Raw genomic sequence first — 18,647 nt, forward strand, 5'->3', positions numbered from 1 at the left:
CCTAGTCTTCGAAAGTGGCCTCGAGAGTGGCGTCTAGAGAGAGAGAGAGAGAGAGAGAGAGAGAGAGAGAGAGAGGAGCGTACCACACCACGGACTGTGTATTGGCACGACGTCTTTTCTAGGTCATCGTTCATACTTCTTCGCCAGGACTGGACAGAAAGTAAGGTCTGATTCTTTTATGTTATGCGCAACTAGTTGTTCAGCTCTGTGCACCGATTTGCCGCTCCGCAAGCTGTTTGAACAGATGTTAATGTTTATGCTTCTTTGCGTCCTTACGTACGCCTTGTTACTTGGCTCTGTGAGTTTGGGGATAGTGTTCTGGCCTCTTCGCTCTGTGAAATTTCGAATCTGCTGGCCACCGTTTTCTCTCAAATTATTTGCCATGGTTAATGTTACTATGGTTATGTAATGTGCCCAATTGTCATGCACAGCTGTATCAGGGTCATGTGCTTATCTAATTTATTTTAAAAGATTATGACGCTTTTAAAATTCCTGTGCAAGAAAGCCAGCTGATTCAAGGTTAAATATTTCTTTTCACGGTGTTTAGAAGCTGCTAGGCTCTGGTATCACTGTTGTCCAGACCTTTTAAGCATGTTGTGAGACCGAGCGAGGTGGCGCAGTGGTTAGCACACTGGACTCGCATTCGGGAGGACGACGGTTCAATCCCGTCTCCGGCCATCCTGATTTAGGTTTTCCGTGATTTCCCTAAATCGCTTCAGGCAAATGCCGGGATGGTTCCTTTGAAAGGGCACGGCCGATTTCCTTCCCCATCCTTCCCTCATCCGAGCTTGCGCTCCGTCTCTAATGACCTCGTTGTCGACGGGACGTTAAACACTAATATCCTCCTCCTCCATGTTGTGAGCTCTAGTTAAAGATACGACCAAAGAGAATTATGCATTATATTCCTTCCTGGAAGAAATTACAGTTTATGTTGTCTACATCTCTGTTAGCGAAGCTTATTTCTTAGCCCATTAAGAACTTATTGGGAATGTTTTGTAGGTGAAATCATAATTAAACGTTAAGTTTACTTTCTGTAAAATCCAGTCATCTTTCTCGTTGTTGCACCCGACCTTTGCCGTTAACCCCTTCTTGCCTGTTGCGACTATGTAACAGTCATATGCTGCTGCGTCTACCATGTTGAACCACCTCCTCTCCTTTGAGCAGCAGTGCTTTTGATATGTAATGCTCTCTATGCACATGAAAGAACGCAGTGAACAATATCAGTCTCCAAGACTACACTCGTCACACGTCGTCCATATTACAGTTTCCGTATGATTCTTCCTCGTGTGAAACCCTCTAAATATTGCCTTCAGGCCATGTTGTGACGAATAACACCCCCACCGTGCACCGTCAAAGCTCGCTGATTGACACATACTGTATTTTCTGATTCCTTCAACCGCCTCATGTTGCGTGGCCAACACCATAGTGTCCTGTTTCCTGGGCACGTTTAGGAGAACACTGGCAACATGCTCCCGCACTTTTATTCATTTCCACTGAGCTGTTAGCATGCGCCGGCCATCTGTAGCCGAGCGGTTCTAGGCGCTTCAGTCCGGAACCGTGCGACTGCTACGGTCGCAGGTTCGAATCCTACATCGGGCATGGATGTGTGTAATGTCCTTAGGTTATTCGGAGTTAAGTCTACGGGACTGATGACCTCAAATGTTAAGTCCCATAGTGCTCAGAGAGATTTGAACCTTTTTTTTGTTAATATGCTGCGGTTCTTAACCTATATCGCACTTGAGTTTTGCATGTCAGTGTCTCCCTGTATTCGTATTAAAAGCCATGATATTATTTAACGAGAGGAAAAGGAATGAAATATTCAATTTGGTGGACTGGATGACTGGATAGAAAACGGATACAGATTTCTACGCGTTGCAAGGAAACCGATAATGCGAACAAAATACTAATACGTTCCGTGCTGAATACGATTTTAACATATCTCATGTAAGTAAATCTGATATTCCACGAAGTACAGTGACGAAAAAGCAAAACGAGCAGGCAATGATAATCTAAAATGACATCCCGCCAGCGTGCTTATTTCCCGATCAGAAAGATAAAGCGTCGATACTGAACAAATCGGCACAATGTCACATAGCCAAGCGACAGAATGCAGTGTCACGTTGTCCACTGATAATACGATCCTCGCTAACTGATTCTGCTAGCCACGTTTTTCTATTGACCGGCTCATTTCAAAGTTTAGCCGACTTGCTTAAGATACGCCTTGCAATTCCCACCCAAAGATAAGCTATTGTAGCAGACAAATGGATGTGCACACGAATACATGCAAGAAACGTGTCTATTAGCAGATGACTTGCAATGTCAGTTCAACTATCAGCTGCTCTACTTCCAATAACTACCAGCAATATTACTAAAAATTCCTAAAAAGTAAACCGCAACGAAAAACTTGAATCACTCAGTGAGAGCTGATAGAATAAATGATATTAAATAAATGCAATGAATAATGAGGAGAAGCCAACAGCCTTACCGCAGTGGTAACATCGGTTCCCGTCAGGTCACCGAAGATAAGCGCTGTCGGATTGGGCTAGCACTTGGATGGGTGACCATCCAGTTTGCCGAGCGCTGTTGGCAAGCCGCATGCAATGAGCCCTTGTGAGGCAAACTGAGGAGCTACTTGATTGAGAAGTAGCCGTTCCGGTCTCGTAAACTGAGATACTGCCGAGAGAGCGGTGTGCTGACCACATGCCCCTACATATCCGCATCCAGTGACGCCTGTGGGCCGGTCGGTAGCACTGGGCCTTCATGGCCTGTTCTGGCGGAGTTTAGTTAATAGTGAGGATAATGTTAAGCAGTTTTATTAATATAAAATATAACCGAAAGTGAGTGTCATGTTGCAACATAAACAACTTTTGTACATATAAACTTGGATTATGATGGACAAAGATCCTTCTATCTAAAGCGAACTTGAACACGGCGTGCAAAATTGCATGTTTTCACAATATGCTGCACACATTCGGGGACTCTGCCTGTCTCGCCTACATTCAGTACGTTTCGACTTCGCTCGTTACTTCGCGGAACTGCTAGGTACAGAGTGACTTTTAGTTCAGCAGTGCGACCCTACGCTGTTTATTCCGCCATTTCGTGCCGTATTTTTCAGTCGGCACCCCACTCCTCAGTTCAACAGAATAATATTGAAAAAAATGTCTGAGCTTTGCTGGTTATTCGTGGTAGGAAGGCAGTTAACAGGTCCAGTGGCTGTTTGCACGAAAGAGGCAGTCTACTGATATACAGTCACATGCCTTTAAAAATTAATAGGTAAAAGACATGAGGATGAAAATTATAAGCATCCATTATACAGTCGCAAGATCGACGGGTTACATGAATTCGCTACAGACAGCATTACAACACAACGCAGAAAGCAATAATAAATAGTTGATGGTGAAAATGCAAGAAATTACTATTGGCAGACAGATTGTACGGTATTCATTGCTTTGTTCATCAAGACGCACTTTGTGTTAAATTGGCAGGCATAAAGCACATGATTAAATTAGTGGTACGAGTCGTAAGTTTCCTGCAGACGCAGGCATTACTATACTGTCAGTTCCAATATTTTTTGATGGAACTGAACAATGAGTATGGGTACGTTATATACTACAGCAAATTGCGTTGGTGCAGTCAAGGGGCGTAGCTGAACGATTGTTCGAATTAAGACCCGCTATTGCTGAATTTCTGAAGAAGAAAGAAAAGTAGGAATGATAATTAGAACGTCTGGAACGGATTGCAGAATTCTCATTTTATGTGGACTTAACTGCACATTGTCCACATTAATATGTTACGAAGTGAGAACAACTTTTTCTTCATTTTGGAAGTGACAATTTCTCACAAAAATGCCGTCCGCCTCTCTAAGCTTAGTAGTTTTACATAAAACGCAAACTTGAGGAATATTTTTTTCTTTATTGTTATTTTGAAACCTGTGTACAGGCAGGCCAGCAGCAGCATACTATGCTGCTCTTGGGCCTCAGAGAAACACAAAAGATACAAATGAATACATTTAGAGAAAAAATACGGTGGACATATAAACGGAGACAAACACTACTTAAAATACATGGAGCCGTTCACGGGCGTAGAGTCCAAGATAAAATTTGTTCAGACACTTCGACACAGACATAGACGAAAATTGTCACACGTGAACGTAGGTGCACAAAAAGAAGAACACTGAACCACTTAAGCACAAAACGACGGCACACACAGAACACGAGGCGTTATCTCCGGCGCGCGAATGTTCACTAACCGTGTACGAGTCCGGGGACCTGCCAAGAGGGGTGGAGGGGTGGAGGGGGGGAGGGAGAGGGAGAAGGGAGAGCAGATGCCACGGGCAGGGGTGATAGGGGGAAGGGAGGAAGGGGGAGGGGAAAACTTGAGGAATGTACTATATCGTTAAAGAAAAACAAGAATTATTTTGCAAATGGTTTCAGTACACTAGCAATCTTTCATCTGTTTTCTTATCTGCTTTCGAGAGACTGTGCTGTTTCAGTTGAGGACGCCCGTATGCATGTGGAACTGATCGATTTGCAATACAGGGTGAACGTTAACAGAACCGACAAACTACAGGGACGGACTCCTGATTGGAGATGGAGAAAGAAAGGTGGTGTAGAGATGTGACCGGAAATGCGTCGTTGCCACGGTAGATCGCGTTGATGAATGAATGATCCTATGAACTTGTGCCGTGTTTTTCTCGTCGTTGCAGTCTGCGTGGTTGGCGTAGCGTACTGTAAGCAGCAGAATGGTCTGGAATTCATTACAATGAAATGAACACCCTTAGCTGCTTACAGGCGTTGACATCTCCTGCAGACGCTCTATCCACCTGAGACACGGAGGACACAGAGGATAGTGCGACTGCAGCGATTTATCTCTGGCACGCCTCCCGCGAAACCCACAGTCCCAGCGTAGTGTCCCGCACTACATTCGTAGTGCCCCCGCCCATTATACTCATTACTCGCGGCGCGTTGGCGATTCCAGCAAGAGTTCGGGCACTGTTTGTGCATTCGCACAGAAGAAGAAGATGGTCAACTGGCCGGTGAGCCTTAACTACACTCCTGGAAATGGAAAAAAGAACACATTGACACCGGTGTGTCAGACCCACCATACTTGCTCCGGACACTGCGAGAGGGCTGCACAAGCAATGATCACACGCACGGCACAGCGGACACACCAGGAACCGCGGTGTTGGCCGTCGAATGGCGCTAGCTGCGCAGCATTTGTGCACCGCCGCCGTCAGTGTCAACCAGTTTGCCGTGGCATACGGAGCTCCATCGCAGTCTTTAACACTGGTAGCATGCCGCGACAGCGTGGACGTGAACCGTATGTGCAGTTGACGGACTTTGAGCGAGGGCGTATAGTGGGCATGCGGGAGGCCGGGTGGACGTACCGCCGAATTGCTCAACACGTGGGGCGTGAGGTCTCCACAGTACATAGATGTTGTCGCCAGTGGTCGGCGGAAGGTGCACGTGCCCGTCGACCTGGGACCGGACCGCAGCGACGCACGGATGCACGCCAAGACCGTAGGATCCTACGCAGTGCCGTAGGGGACCGCACCGCCACTTCCCAGCAAATTAGGGACACTGTTGCTCCTGGGGTATCGGCGAGGACCATTCGCAACCGTCTCCATGAAGCTGGGCTACGGTCCCGCACACCGTTAGGCCGTCTTCCGCTCACGCCCCAACATCGTGCAGCCCGCCTCCAGTGGTGTCGCGACAGGCGTGAATGGACGGACGAATGGAGACGTGTCGTCTTCAGCGATGATAGTCGCTTCTGCCTTGGTGCCAATGATGGTCGTATGCGTGTTTGGCGCCGTGCAGGTGAGCGCCACAATCAGGACTGCATACGACCGAGGCACACAGGGCCAATACCCGGCATCATGGTGTGGGGAGCGATCTCCTACACTGGCCGTACACCACTGGTGATCGTCGAGGGGACACTGTATAGTGCACGGTACATCCAAACCGTCATCGAACCCATCGTTCTACCATTCCTAGACCGGCAAGGGAACTTGCTGTTCCAACAGGACAATGCACGTCCGCATGTATCCCGTGCCACCCAACGTGCTCTAGAAGGTGTAAGTCAACTACCCTGGCCAGCAAGATCTCCGGATATGTCCCCCATTGAGCATGTTTGGGACTGGATGAAGCGTCGTCTCACGCGGTCTGCACGTCCAGCACGAACGCTGGTCCAACTGAGGCGCCAGGTGGAGATGGCATGGCAAGCCGTTCCACAGGACTACATCCAGCATCTCTACGATCGTCTCCATGGGAGAATAGCAGCCTGCATTGCTGCGAAAGGTGGATATACACTGTACTTGTGCCGACATTGTGCATGCTCTGTTGCCTGTGTCTATGTGCCTGTGGTTCTGTCAGTGTGATCATGTGATGTATCTGACCCCAGGAATGTGTCAATAAAGTTTCCCCTTCCTGGGACAATGAATTCACGGTGTTCTTATTTCAATTTCCAGGAGTGTATATACAAAGTATGTAGTGCGGGACAATACGTTGAGAATGTGGGTTTCGCGGGAGGCGTGCCAGAGATAAATCCCTGCAGTCGAGCTATCCTCTGTGTCCTCGATGTCTCAGATGGATAGAGCGTCTGCCCTGTACGCAAGAGATCACGGGTCGAGTCTCGGTTGACGTATGTCAACGCCTGTAAGCAGCTAAGGGTGTTCATTTCATTGTAATTTCATTCTAACGAACTGCATGGTCATCGATGGTATCTGTTCCGAATGAACAGATACCATCTTAGTACTACAACAGCTCTGCTCGCATGCAGAATTCTCGGCCAGCCCTGGCCTTAAGAAACAACTATCTGTTGACCGAGTGCTTGCAGTCGACCACAGACTGGCAAAAAGAGCGGAGAATTCAACATAAACACATCACACTGTTTGCAATAAATATAAAAAAAATCATGACAGATAGCCGAAACCGGTAAGTGGCTACAGCTCGTCATCACCTACAGCACAACGAGGTTAGGAGAAACAGTTTCTCTTCCTTATTCTTAAGCAACCCCAAATATTTTAGAAATGACATCACAGAACACTATAAGGTGCCGTGAGATGTATTTTTAATAAGCGAACCACTTCATTCTTAGCCCACATCGAAGGACAGTTCAGGTTAACAGTAAGAGTGAGGTTGTAATTTAAAGACGTCAAAAAATCGACTTGAAACTATGTACGGAGTACTGTTAGTGTCTGCGTGAAGTGTCACATTGTATTCACTTACGGGATTCGTCTGTTGTGTATGATGTGTGTAGCGTCAATATGCAGGTATTTGTCTGTAAAATGATTCACGTTCCATCTGTTGTTCGATTAAATTATCATTTGCATATTCTAGAGCTCACTGCATGGTTATTCCTTGTAGTTTTCAGTTAATTTGCTCGTTTTTAGACGTCACTGTATTCCAAAGTAATATGTGCTACTAACCCAAGTCGTAGTGGAAAATATTCTTTGAGCGAACCCGGTTGCTCATTAAAGAATACTGTTAACATCAGGTTCCAGTGTTACGTAATGCCGCTTCAAAAGTCTATTGAAACTGTGAAGCTCAACTAATTAACATACCCCAGCAACGTTCATGCTGTAACATATTTTCTGACAGTACACGTGGGCCAGCCGGAGTGGCCGAGCGGTTGTTGGCGCTACAGACTGGAAACGCGCGGCCGCTACTGTCGCAAGTTCGAATCCTGCCTTGGACAGAGATGTGTGTGATGTCCTTAGGTTAGTTAGGTTTAAGTAGTTCTAAGTTCTAGGGGACTGATGACCTCAGAAGTTAAGTCCCATAGTGCTCAGAGCCACGTGGGTTTTTCCAGTGGCTTGATACGCAACTGCTAGTACCGGGGGGAAGGGGCAGGATTTGTTTAGCTCAGAGATTTTGTTGAACGCTAGAAGGGTGGCACAAGGGGAAGTTATTCTCCCAGGTGGCAGGTGTTACCACCCACCGACTGTCTAAAAACAATATTTCAAAGTGAAATGATTATAGCGAGCGCGAAATGACCAAAGAAATAAATAGCCTGCAAGCGGCTGCGAAGTCTAGCTGAAAGGTCTGAAAGTAAAATATTTTCGTGGAACGGTCGGGTGGTAGTCTATAGGCAGTCGTGAGCATGGGAGTAGAGGGCTCCTGGGAGTGGTGGTGCTGATTCGAGAGTATAACAGATTTATGGGTCTCAAGACTGGGCGATCCACGAAGTATTTTTTCGTGTATGTAAAGCTCAGAAAACTGGAAAAGGTTCGTTACGTGGGTGTGGAGTGCTCATTGCTTTCATGGGTCAGGTAGGACGGTGTTAAACTTTATTAAGTCTTTGTGGTGCTTTTGAGCTTTTAGAACTGTGTTCCTGTTTTGTTGTTGTGGAAAATATCGGCTGAGGCTGCCAGTATCCAAATGGAAGCTAAGTACCAACAGTTAGTGGTGTGCATATTGCAGACCTGTGGTTGTATCTGGGAGTATCTTCTGAAAGTCATTTCATTGACACTAGCTTTTCAACTATATATTACATTTTGAGTAGTGCAGAATGTAACACTGTCCCGTGGGTCAACGCGAGGCTAAAGGCCCTTATTTAGACTGTATAATGTGACAACGGAAAGAGTTAAGTCGGGTCCGCCAGTAAAGCTTTCGAATACATGTTCGGAGCAGTAAGTCATGTGATATGCATCGTGGACCATGTGTTATTAAAACCGGGATTTCTTATGACTAGGAATTTTCCGCCGTGCGAACAGAACAGGTCATTTTATATGGGCGTGGGCGCAAAACACAAATGCGTTAACATTCGCGTTTCCATTATAAAATAAGAGAAATTAAAGCTCGAACGGAAAGATTTGGGTGTTCCCTTTTCCCACGCTCCATTCGAGAGTGGGATGGTAGAGAAGTGTATGAAAATGGTTCGATGAACCCTCTGACAGGCAATTAAGTGTGAATTGCAGAGTAACGATGTAGATGAAGATGTTGAATTCGTTCGCACACTAACTATTCATCCCACACCTTCTGTCTGGGAAAAGAGTTCAAACAAAGTACTGTTTCGTTACCAAAGTTCTTATGTCCTTCACGATATTGATGGGTGTCCTGCAAAACTTAGAATAGCTATCACTGTTTGAAAAATTAATGAAATCTGCTTTACTTATCATACTCGCACAACAGTTCGATTCTTCCTTAACACATTTGGTTCGTATGTGCTTATAATCGTAGTTTTTAAATATGATGGTAAGAATAATGTAATAATTTACTTGGATTTTGACAGTAATGCTATATTTTGAAGTTGGCCTGTGAATAATGCATTCCTAAATTGTATTATTGAAAATATTACCATTAGCAATCTTAAATAGCGCTGCCAGAAATATGTTAATAATCTATAAACAAATGAAGGACAAATATGGAAATATTACTAACAGAAATGTTAAATAATTATAATGAAATCTTAATAATGAGTAAACAACCGAAGAACAAAATTGTGTCCTTTTTCCATAAACAATTACGTATGGTAACATTATTTCATTTGAGTTTACTTACTTTCTGTTCTAAAACATTTCTAAAGTCTGCATTCATCAAACCCCACACACAGGTCTGTTTGAAAGCACCTGGATACGCCAATGTAATGACTCACTGAGGTTTTAGGATCGTTCCCAGGCATCATCAAATATCACATGCCTCTCAAAGGCAGCACAAGAAGAAGACTAGGTATTAATACGTTCTTCTATCTCATTGTTCATAGTGTAAGTACCTAATGTGACGAAACGTTTTATGAAAGGGATGTAGGGAGTATTGTCAGTAGATAAATAGTAGCAGCAGAAGGGGTCCGTTCAAAAGAGCTCAGTGACTTCGAACATCGGTTAGTCATTCAATGTCACTTGAGTACCAGTAGTGGGAAAAGGGGTCTACAGGAGCAATCTGGCGTGAAGATCTAAGGTCGAGGACATGGGTCACCGTTCTGAGAAAGTTCTTCATCACTATTATGGCATAAAGTCCTACATCAGTTGTCTTCCTTCAAGGTCATGGTTCAACGTCCTCCTTGGTCAAGGTCCTCTGGGAACAAGGGGTCTTCTGTTCTCTACAAGTCATCCATTTAGCTAAGTTGTTTAGTCGCCTTATTTTACATAAAAATATGTCAGTCATAATTGCTTGTAACCTATTATTCATGTTTACTATTATTTAATAGTTATTTAATGAGACATCGCTTGTATACTACAGTTATAATAATTTAGTACCGAAAATACGATTTACTGTCACCACTCGGAAATGAAGGAAAAAAAGACATCAGAGTAAAAAGAACAAGCAGATTGTTTGTAAGTATTAATCCACTCCTATATCTCACTACTTCTTGCACGAGTGTGTAACATTGCCAATACCTACGATTTCTTTCTGTTTCCAACACAGCACAACTGCTTGTTCACCACACCAGCATTCGTCGAGCTGTAGCAAATGGGCTACATGATGTCTGTTACCAACATCGCTTCCAGACATAACAACAAACGAAATCTGACGTGTAGGTATTATTAACCCATTTCTCCTCCCCCTCCCCCCCCTTGTTTATTAAAATTCGACCTGTTTTTGGAAATTAAATTTTCCTTCTTTTCCACAGTGTAACAGCCCTCCAATGTATCCTTGGCTGATGATGTTCACTACATTGTCGCTTGTTGAGGAGCAGCACGCAAATGTTTCATATCACGACCCAGAACTGTTTTCTGCGATGCCACCCAAGGTCACTCATGTGACAGTTTCTAGAGAGGAGAGGGTTTTTAGACCTCGGGATACGGAGTATTCTTAGTAACTGAGAGACGATTTTTTAAGCAGCCATTTAGAAGTCCATGCTCTGGCCCTGTTAAAAGCTTCTTGAAAGTAAAACATCTGACTGTATGCTTTTTTTTTCCTTTCCCTGAGAGCTAGGTGGGGAGCACAGCCCTTCTTTGCCCCTGGGTGTGGCCACCCTTGCCACCACCATCACATTGAGAGCGTGAGCTAAGTGTTCAAGATGTATTGCTGTTCGCCATTGCATTTCAGTTGACTGCCAGTAGATCCGAACGTGGAAATATACGTATGTATAACAGCAGACAGTGACTCTGATGTAATATAAATTGAGGAAATTTGTGTGGTTTATTGATATTATGCGGCAAGAGTCGTGTTGTGCGATGCTGTACATAAATGTTCATATGACGACGGAATATTATTCATCTTACTCTCCTCCAGATATCCATCCAGTCTTTGGTTTGATACTGTCATAGGTATGTACACTCTTTGACATAAAACTTGACCGGCGGCCGGCCGCTTCAGAGGCTAAGTCCGCGCCGATCGCGACATGGGACAAAAAAACTGGCCAACTCGCTAATTCTCTAAGTCCGGTTATCTGCACAATCTGGCAACACTGTAGACTGCGGCACTTCCTGGAGGAAAACTTGTCCCATGATAGAGAAACTCTAGGCTGATTACGCCTGTGGTCTAGCGGTAGCGTGCGTTGTTTCTGTTCATAATGTCAGTGGATCGAGAGCAGCTGGCATAAAATATTTTTGTAGCCTCTTCTGTCTGAATGCTGAAGACGTGAATGTAATGGTAGCGCAGATTCAATCTATTTCGCTTTCTGACACACCGATATCAAAATTTTATCCAGTAACGATTTTGCGGCAGATTTCCTGCAGACTGTCCTCCTCTGGACGCCGTATGCGGCAAAGCTCCGGGATCCATTTGCTGGCTACTGGCAGCGGCCGTGGCGACAGCAGCGGCGCTGCACTCCCCCGTTCTTTATCGAAAGCGCCTGCTACCGCTCATCGCTTTTGATGATTTAAAACGCTTTATTATTAAATGTTGCTCCACAGAAAATTTCTACAATTTCCATTCAGCTCAAAAGCAACGGAGACAGACGCCCTGATTAGTAGGCGGGTATTATATTACATTAATCGGCAAGAGCTGAGTATGGCCCGAAATTAATTTTATAGACTGGGACGAAATTAAACCACCTCACTACATTCGATAAATTTATAAATGCTTCATACCTCGTTTCTTTTCCTTTCAAACTCAATTATTTGTGCAACTTTTGGTCAATGTTTGGATGTTTTCGTCAAGCCAGAGTGAGCGTCTGTGGTGTAAAGTGTATTACAGTTCTTGTTTCATTCCTTATGGTAAGTCTATGCGATAAACTGTGTGACTACCTTGCAATGCATGCTCTGTGGCAGTGCAGGAACACTGCACATTTGGAGTTCCATGTATGGGTTCATGAAGTATTTATTGTTGATCGGAAGTGATAGTTAAAGTCATCAGACTTAAATCAGAAAAATTTGTCGTTTTGAAGGTTTCAGAGAACGGAAGGGAATTGCTAACGCCGGTGTTAGAAAACGTCTACAGTTAAATGCTATTGCAAAAATTTAGAAGAAGGGAACTATATTAATGAACATGTGCACTTCATAAACAACCTTCTGACATGTTAGACCTATATGACGAACAAAGCTCAAATTTATATCGTTGACAGTCGGTTTGAATCTTTTCAGGGTCTATTTTATAGTGAAGCACCTTGGAATTTGCAAAGCAGAAATCCATGATATTAACTTAATTTACTAAGTCGAAATCGGACGAAGATTGATGTTTAAAGGCATTCTTCAGATTTCGCATAAGAAATTTTTACTTGCAGTTTGCAACTCCATTAATTAAAATGGAAAATAAAAGGTTGTAGTCAGCGGCTTCTACCGTGATTGGAACTGCTATGTCTTATAGTACAAACACTGCAACGCACAAGGGAACCTCTGAGCTAACGACACACTGGCGGCCAGAGGCGGAATATAGTCACTGCGATGTTGCCTGAGCCTCAAAACGCAACCTTAAACACACGAACAGAGGAGGTGGAGATTACTGTTTTAACGTCCCGTCGACAACGATGTCATTAGAGACGGAGCACAAGCTCGGATTAGGGAAGGATGGGGAAGGAAATCGGCCGTGCCCTTCCTAAGGAACCATCCCGGCATTTGCCTGAAGCGATTTAGGGAAATCATTGAAAACCTAAATCAGGATGGCCGGGCGCGGGATTGCACCGTCGTCCTCCCGAATGCACACACAAACAGGTGTTACTTATGTGAAGAACGCCGTTCTTGGAGTCCAGAAATTAAATATACTTTCTAATTGTGTCATCTTGCAGTGGATTATATCGTACGACTCTTCGATGTGGAAAACGAATGTCAAGTGAATTTAGCGAGGTAACGCCGACCTACACCCGGAAGTAAATGCACTATCAGAGTGTTGACAAATACTTGCTACGACGCTGCCATTTCTAGGCTCTCTGACGAGGCAGCTCTTCAGCGAAATGCTTGCCGTGATTCTCCGATACGGTTCTTCAGAGTGGAGACGCGCGCGCACGTTTGGTTTTTATGCGGCGCTCTCCCCTGATGGTTTCTGACGTCGCCTTGTGGGCTATGTATACATATGAGACATTCAATTATCATTAATCCAGAATCATACAAGTTTCAGCTTCCGGCGTGGAAGAAGGCTGTTGACGCCGACATTATATCATTTCAACGTAGGGAAAGCAAAACGGATCATTCAATGTTTCTCATTCAACATAAAGCATGTGAGATAATTTTCCGTAACGTTCATAATCATCTAAAAATACAAACGAAGTAAAAATACACCGGAAGCTTATTCGAATTGAATATAACGCTTTGCACCTCGATGTCGAATTTGTCCACTTGCAATCTTTTGCAGCATACACATAGAATGTCATGATTACCACGAGAATGAAGAAATATGTTGGTAAGGATGGAAGCAAGAAGAGACGCAGTCAACAAATATTCTATTCCTCATGGCATTCATTTCATTTGACACGTAAGAAGACGTAAAGCGGGAATTTACTTTCGTTAACACGAAAGATATGCCGCACATATTGATAACGAGGAAGTCTGCGTCTTCATACGTTTCCTCCTTGAAATCTGTATGCTCTATTATATACTAAGTAGCCCGATCATTGTTTCAGTAATGTTACCCTCTTGTTTGACCCCGTAACGATGAACAGATTCCAAATGCATGTCTCCCTTCCTGGGTTGTTTTTTGTGTTTTATTGCTTGGAATTCCTGAAGCAGACCACTGTGCCTTCCCCCCTCGTGGGTTAGGTCTCAAAACTAAACCGCTTTGTATCCAATGGCATAATATATTCAGACAGCATCAGCATAAGACTATCAAACAAAGCCTTCCATTTACAGTTGCAGCACTCTAACCAGCACCGACCAAAGTGTAATCCACGGTCATGGTCCTAAATTACCAGCTGTCTGCTACTGTGGCAAAGTCCGTACTACACTTTCGATTCCGCAGCACCATTTTATCTGGTAACACTGTGTAGTTGCACAGTTGTGCTACCAGGTCTGTCCTCACACTGTCAACTTTATGTATCTCACTTCTCCTGTAGCGTAGATCACGAGGAGCCGAAGTAAATGAGTGTATTCTGCATGACGTAACATTCAGTATTCCCTTCTTTCATAGCCACTCTTCATGTGCATCGATACCAAATAGGAATGCGAAAACTCTTGCGAGTGAGAGAATGACAATAACAATCGTAACAAGAACAAGCAAATAACGAATGATGTTTATTCCAACGCAGAACGAGAATGGCTTTAAATATAAAAATCTGTATCTATATCCATATCTATTGACCTTTGAGTTGGCACAATGCAAATATATTCTTAGCATTTAGTTACTGAATTTAGTTCTGGATGTTTGCAGAGAAAAGGAAAAGTCGGTACTTCTCGCTAGTGTAATATAATGTGAACCAGCAACTACCCCTTCCTTAGAACACGACTCAAGCAGGTCCTCAAGTAGGTAGCAAGGCACTGCTGCATTCTATTCCCTGACATTGCTCTGATGAGGTTAATGCAGATAGTTCCGATTATGAAATACAAAACGTATTGCAGGTTAGTTCCTAGGATAGTAACATTAAATTTGCGTTGTAGACGGCACATGAACGTGACGACTATCCATATTACTCATCAATATAAAAAGACAATATTTTGGGAATTTAGCAGGATTACTCAAAATGAATTCTGAAATTGGGTGACTGACTGCACAGGTGCTAAACGTCGTCAAGAGTATACGATGTCATAATCGCATTAGGAATATGAAGATCGTCTTCGACAGCTCGCAACTTTCACATTGCTATCTCCACCCTACTCCAGACAGCCCTCGGTGGAGTTGCACTACGTTGCCGATGTTATGGAAGGCCTTCAAACCGACAACAGACCACATATTGAAAAATACAAGCGAATTTCCTTGCAGCGTAAGCTTATTGTAACTAATCTAAAAATTATTGGAGAGGAACATTGTCCTATTCAAAAAAATGTTACACACTGTTGACGTCAAACGGACATTATCTATGTCCTGTCTTGTGTCCTACTCATCATAATATCAAGTGTACTATGAAAATGATTATATATAATGGATGATAGGGTAATGCATTGATACCAGATGGTGGGGGCCGGCCGGTGTGGCCGTGCGGTTCTAGGCGCTTCAGTCTGGAACCGCGTGACCGCTACGGTCGCAGGTTCGAATCCTGCCTCGGGCATGGATGTGAGTGATGTCCTTAGGTTAGTTAGGTTTAAGTAGTTCTAAGTTCTAGGGGACTGATGACCTTAGAAGTTAAGTCCCATAGTGCTCAGAGCCATTTGAACCATTTGAACTATTTAACACAAAATGACATTAAAAATTAAAGTTATTCACGAGCAGCTAGTTGAGAATATGTATGAACATTAAATGGCACGACGAACTGAAATAATATGACGAAGAGTTCAGCGCTCACTGGGAATAGAGCCCCACACATATCGTTGTTGACTACACACAAAGAGATGTCAGCTACCGAATTTTTATCCACCAGCTGCTCAGAATTGCATCTTGAACTTACAGTCATCTCGCAAATAGTTCTGTGTCTCACTGGGAGTTAAAAACGTCAGATATCGTTAGTGTTGACAACGAATGAAAATACATTAAAAATCAAAATTGTTATCCACCAGCAGATAGGTGTTCTCATGATAGAGCTTGATAATACATAATTAAATCTTTAGTGCCGGCCAGGATTCGACCCCAAGGTGTTGAGGAATCTGCAGTTTTGAACAAACAACAAATTGTAGCCGACCTGTATTGCCACGAAGGGATCAAATTCCGCGTTAAGGGCGGTCTGAGTTGCATTCCCAGTTTAGAACCAATTTTATCGACATACAGAAGCTCAAATAAAAGATGGAATAAGTGTCCTGTGACCATACATAGCGTTTGTGTCGTCACTTGAAATAAATAACTAGTATAAGAAAGGTTACTGGCGATAGAGTTTCTACATGTCGCCACTCCAGACTTTATTGTGGTTCAACCTACCGTCTACTTGGTAAAGAAGGAATATCATCTTGAATGTGAATTTTCAGACCACGCAGCCATTACATCTCCTTCACTTGGGGTAGCCAGGAGAGAATGGAATCTGTCTCTCCCTATCTAAAATCATTGACGGAAGTGGGAATCGAACCCAGACCATAGGTATAACAACCTACCATCCGTCCAACAGACCACGAAATCCTCTTCTCTGCGAGTCATTTTTCTATCGTAACGCAGTTGCGCCACACTGGATGAGAATTCTGACACACAGGCTCCCTGTAGTAATTTGCAGCATGTTCAGTAAATTCATTTACTTGGTTGACCGAATCACCATGAACTAGCTGCCTCGGCTACCCAGTGCATACATTCGACTATTTTGTAATCACAGAAATAAAATCACGTAACTGCCACCTACACACAACTGCCAACAGTGTAGGATGCAGAAGTTTAAATAGGAAGTGTTCCTTTCCACTTGAGCTATTCTATTGCGCTATCTGTTACTAGAAAACGTCGTTCAGTCCAAAAGAAAAGCTGTAACTGTTTGTCTCTCAGAAGTCAAGACCTGGCCATATGCATAATCTCACAGTGCTGTGGAATCCAAAAGTTCTGGAGGAATAGTTGCCGAGCTCTGGAGCTGCTGTAGCTACGTGTCAGCTTGTAGCATAGATAAGATGTCGCGAGTTCGAATACATTCAGTGCTACATTTTTTAAAACGCAATTCTGCTCTCTGCTGAAGGTATCAATCTAATGGAACTTTGAACATAATTCCCTTCACTTCTCAACCCAAAGTAGTCGCATGTGGAAAAAGGGCTAACTACTGTGACATTTTGTTCTATTCAGGTTTAATAGACAGCAGGCAGCAGATGCATCTCGAAGATGTGCAGGGAGAGCGCATCGTGCCATAATATGTCAGAAAAGTATTTTCTACATTAGCCGTCGTGTGGTAGTGATATTTTATTCTTCTTCAAACTTTGTTTGACAGCTTTAACTCAGAACAAGTTTTCTACATGCATGTAATCAATAAACTGCATGTGCATTGTCAGACTGTCATAGGTAACATCAGAGAATTCGCATGTATCGTTGATGATTAATTTCTCTCTCATGTTTACTATTGTTTTAACAACACTAAAGGAAACCTTACGAAAATTGTGCACTGTATTATAAGAAGTGAAATAAAACTAACCATGATAACCTTACGACGGAAGTATCTGTACACAAGCATGCCTCTATCGACACGAATTAGTAAAATACTACTCACTTAGATTTTGATTGGGTCTGTGTTTAATTGGTATGCTGTGTCATACTCAAGAGGTATGCAAATGTGGCATTTCATAAATATAGTTACGTATTCCTAGAAACCCAAAATTCGCTTGGCAGCAGCGGAAAGAGGCCTTACCTGTTGTGCAGCATTGTAAGTTTTTCAACATTGCACTATGAGCTGAAAGCATTTTCTTGCGATTTCCTTATTGATGTTTGATCTGACTGCTTGTAGCTCTTTCACAGAAGGGATAAAAACGTTACAGTCAGTGAGACTGGAACTGCGAACCGTAACAGACGCTTTTTCACAGGTCAGCACGTTACCACAGAGCTGGCGAGGAGGTATGGGTCTTAGCTTCCTATTACGACCGCAATAGTAACTAGAACTCGTAAACCGCTATTTGAAGGTCGAGATTAGTTGCGGTTTCCACCTGCAACGACTTTCTGTTGTGTCGATTCCCTAAGGGCTCGACACAATGAGTGGCTAGGTGCACGCGAAACTAACGCAGACGGGCGTAAATTCTGAAACAGGAGACTGGATGAAAACTATAAAGAAAAGAAGAGAGATTTTAATATACTTAACTTTAATGTAGTCTTGTTCTTGTTGAAATACATCTCTTGCATAGTAGTAAGCAATTAGCAATGATACACATGGCGCCTTGCTAGGTAGTAGCGATGGACTAGCTGAAGGCTATTTAATCTGTCTCTCGGCAAATGAGAGGAATACTTGGTAGGTCTAGTCGCAAGCTATGTCGTCCGTACAACTGGGGCGAGGTCAAGTCCGTGTCTTGTGACCTGCCATGTGGTGGCGCTAGGTTTGCGATTACATAGTGGCGACACGCGGGTCCGACATGTACTACAGGACCGCGGCCGATTTAAGTTACCACCTAGCAAGTGTGGTGTCTAGCGGTGACACCACACTTTCCTGGGCTGAAAACCGTAAATTTTCAATCTTTTGTTACCCTTCAAGCGATAATAACTCAGATTATTCAATGGAAATGACAGGTAAAATCAAGTGAACTTTGAGGCTTAATTCCGTGCACACCAGGAAGTAACTCGTCGATCACAGAGTTGCCAAAC

General features: G+C 43.6%; 1 protein-coding gene and 1 pseudogene across 1 annotated transcript in view; both read left to right on the forward strand.

Annotated features, from left to right (window-relative positions):
- The window catches only part of LOC126236534 (uncharacterized), a 152,420-nt gene that overhangs the window by 51,481 nt on the left and 82,292 nt on the right, over window positions 1–18,647 (forward strand). The gene's annotated exons all lie outside the window — the stretch shown is intronic.
- LOC126237917 (5S ribosomal RNA) lies at window positions 2,472–2,589 on the forward strand (annotated as a pseudogene).

This window comes from Schistocerca nitens, chromosome 2 (assembly GCF_023898315.1).
Source record: "Schistocerca nitens isolate TAMUIC-IGC-003100 chromosome 2, iqSchNite1.1, whole genome shotgun sequence".
In the NCBI taxonomy this organism is placed as follows: domain Eukaryota; kingdom Metazoa; phylum Arthropoda; class Insecta; order Orthoptera; family Acrididae; genus Schistocerca; species Schistocerca nitens.